The 3,833-nt window shown below is 40.3% G+C and overlaps 1 pseudogene; it reads left to right on the forward strand.

Moving 5' to 3' along the window:
• Positions 1-2,113: 2,113 nt before the first annotated feature.
• On the forward strand, positions 2,114-2,888 carry LOC112424189 (large ribosomal subunit protein uL6-like; annotated as a pseudogene).
• The last annotated feature ends 945 nt before the right edge of the window (positions 2,889-3,833 follow it).

Genomic DNA, 3,833 nt, shown 5'->3' on the forward strand with positions numbered 1-3,833 from the left:
GACAATAACCAAATAACTCTACTATATGGTTTTGAGGACAATTAAATAAGGTAATGCATACCACCTAATTAGTACCATGGCTGGCACAAAGTAAGTACTTGCTCTCAGTTGTTGTTATTGGTTTTTCCTTGTTCACTCATTTATTCAACAAATATTTATTGAAGAACCACTATGTGTTAAGCACTCTGGAAGGTCCTGGAGAGACAGTGGTCAACAAGACACAATCCTTGCCTCTAAGGAGCTAACGGTCTTGCAGTAAAGTCCCAGACATGCACAAGAAATCACAATCTCATGTGATGAGCATGTAAATAGACATCCTGATTCCAGGAAGCAATGGAAGCATATGGCATGATCATGATCAAGAAAGCCTCCTCAGGGAAGTGGACAGATGAGCCAAAATCTAAAGGATTTTGTAGGATTTAACCCAGTGGTGTTCTGAATCCAGCACACATCCACTCTCTAGGACCCGTTGTGCAGATTTCTTCCCAATTTTGTGTCCAAAGACATCACGTGGGTAGCTTGATCAAAGTCATGGTGAGAATGTTTGTACCATGAAAACCATCAAATGCCGCAAATCTGGGATCCTCTTCTTCTCCTCTCCCAAAGGCAGTTGTTAAATGTTTACCAGCAAAACACTGCATTAACCAATCAAATTCTGAAGGACGAATGTGGAGGGAAGCAAGGAGCATGGTGGATTTGAGAAACTGAGAGGTGTTTGTCTGAGCTAGAGCAGGAAGGGATTATAAGGATAAAGAACAAGTGGGAACCAAATCATGTAGCCCTTTGTAAACCAAACTAAGGTATTTAGAATTTTTTTCTGAGGGCAATGGGGAGCCACTGAAGGGTGTAGAGCAAGGCATCAGAGGTGGTTTGCACGTTAGAAAGATTCCCTCTGGATTTGAAGAGCATAGTATAATTGAGAATAGACAGGGTGTGCTTAAGATTTTATGGATATATAGATGACTTGGATTTGATAATTATCTTTGTCTCCACAGGGTGGTATAATTAAAGTGCCTTTATCAGTTAATATATCAAAATGTTTGTATTTTTTTGTGTTTCCTACCTGGATTCTTTTAAAGTTACTTTCTTAACAAACTGTCACAAAACAGTAGACTGAGACTTAACACTTTTGACAGTTTTATTACATTTCTAACAGTTCCTAGAAAATTTTCTTCTTCCCAATCCTACATTTATTAAGAGAGCAAGACCTGAGACTGTGAAATAAATGAAAAGGTTGCTGAAGGGAACAAGGTAAAAGATAACAGTCTGAACATGAGTAGTAGTTGTTGTGGTTGTGGCAAATGGCTTTGAAAAATATTTAGGAGGTAGTTCATGATGATGGCATGAATGAGGAGAGTCAGAGGCAAGGAAAAGTGAAGAAAAATGCTCAGATATCTGGCTGGGCAGTGGTTACTTACACCACAAAATGGGAACCAATAGAGAAATAGTAATTTAGGGTCAGAATAATATAGTCCAGAAAACAGGGGGTATGGTGGTGAAAGGGGGTAAAAGAATGTGTTTGTTCAATTATTGAGTTTAAAATGTCTTTGCAAGTTCTAAGGGAAATTGTGCAGAACTCAGTTGTGTATGTGAATATGGAGCTCAAGGAAAGAGGAAAGAAAAAGCACCTTAAAAAACAAGGCATGACCAGGTACAGTGGCTCATGCCTGTAATCCCAGCACTTTGGGAGGTTGAGGCAACAGAATCACTTGAGGCCAGAAGTCCAAGACCAGCCCAGGAAACATAGCAAGACCCAATCTCTACAAAAAAAGAAAAAAAATTAATAACCAAATGTAGTATTGTGTACCTGTAGTTCCAGTTATTCAGGAGGTGGAGGTAAGGAGGATTGCTTGAGCCCGGGAGTTGGAGGCTGCAGTGAGCTCTGATTGCGCCACTGCTCTCCAGCCTGGGTGACAGAGTGAGACCCTGTCTCTAAGAAAAGGCATGAAAAGTCTTCTTCCAGCATCTGGACACAAAGAAAGAGAATGAAGCCTTTTGGAGCCAAAAGACACAAGCACGTCTTCAAAGAAGAAGAGCAAGTCGGCAGTGTCAAATACCATAGAGAGGTCAAAAAAGAGTTAAGATATTCTGTCCTTGCTGCTTCTACATGAGAATGAAGACCATTCTCAGGAATCAGACTAAACATTCCAGAAAATGTCAATATCACTCTGAAGGGACTCACAGTTACGAAGGGCCCCAGAGGAACTCTGCAGAGAGACTTCATTCGTATTAATGTAGAACTTGCGTTACTTGGAAAGAAAACACAGGCTTCAAGTTGACACAGTGGAGAAATAGACAAGAATTTGCTCTGGTTCACACTATTAATAGTCATGTACAGAACAGGATCCAGAACATTACACTAGGCTTCCATTACAAGATGAAGTCTGTGTATCCTACAAGATGAAGTCTATGTATGCTCACTTCCTTCTCAGCATCGTCATTCAGAAGAATGGGTCTCTTGTTGACATCAGAAATTTCTTTTTTTTTTTTAATTTATTTATTATTATTATACTTTAAGTTCTAGGGTACACGTGCATAACGTGCAGGTTTGTTACATATGTATACTTGTGCCATGTTGCTGTGCTGCACCCATCAACTCGTCAGCAGCCATCAACTCGTCATTTACATCAGGTATAACTCCCACATCAGAAATTTCTTAAGTGAAAAATGCATCCACAGGGTTCAGATGAGGCCAAGTGTGGCTTGTTCCATCAGTATCTCAAGCCCAGAAAGAAGAGTTCATTTTTGAAGGTAATGACAGTAAACTTGTACCAAATTCAGCTTCTTTGATTTAGCAAGTTACAGTAGTCAAAAACAAGGATACCAGATAATTGTTGGATGGTATCTACGTCTCTGAGAAAGGAACAGTTCTGCCATCTGATGAATAAAGTGTCAGAGTTATCCAGCTATGAAACAAGAAGATGCTGGATGATTCCTAAGACCTATTTGTGATATTTTAAACATGCAATAAAAGCCCTCTATTGATAGAAAAAAAATGGAAGCAAGGGATGGAGGAAAGGAGAAAGGGAGGAAGGAAGGAAGGAAGGAAGGAAGGAAGGAAGGAAGGAAGGAAGGAAGGAAGGAAGGAAGGAAGGAAGGAAGGACTAGATTTAGTAGTAAGGCTCTCTCCTTAGCAGCCACCTACAGAGCCATTTCTGAAGAATGGCTGGGGAAAAGGTCAGATTGTAGAAGAGTTAAAAATAGCAAAGATAGACTATTTTTAGCTTTGGCTTATGTTTTCTGCCTAGCAAGGTCAAACCATGTAACAAAGATATGACCTAGCCCAGTGCTTCTGAGACTCTTCCACCAAAATACTGCTTATAGCAAAATGGGGTGTGAATCTATGCATGTCTAGGGGTATAGGATCCTACAACTACAAAATTTCTCTAGCTTTATCCTAGTAATTCTTCTAAATTTCTATTTGTTATAGTATGAAAATAGTAGTTTTCAGCCCCAAAAAAATCTTTTGGAAAAAAGCCATACTCCCAGGAAAATGTAAGATATTTAAACGGTGGCCTCAGGGAGTTCTGCAGGGTACATATAAACACTAGTTTGAGAAACAAGGACTCACTCCAAGTTTTGTGTAGGAAAATGTACCTTTATTTCGATTACTTCACAGAGATTGTGTCACAGTTTACCCCAGGCGTGGTGGTTCACACCTGTAATCCCAGCACTTCAGGAGGCCAAGGCAGGCGGATCACGAGGTCAAGAGATCAAGACCATCCTGGCCAACACAGTGAAACCCCATCTCTACTAAAAATCCAAAAAAAATTTAGCTGGGCATGGTGGCACGTGCCTGTAGTCCCAGCTACTCGGGAGGCTGAGGCAGGAGA

The sequence above is a fragment of the Macaca nemestrina genome, chromosome 7, assembly GCF_043159975.1.
Source record: "Macaca nemestrina isolate mMacNem1 chromosome 7, mMacNem.hap1, whole genome shotgun sequence".
Taxonomy (NCBI): Eukaryota; Metazoa; Chordata; class Mammalia; order Primates; family Cercopithecidae; genus Macaca; species Macaca nemestrina.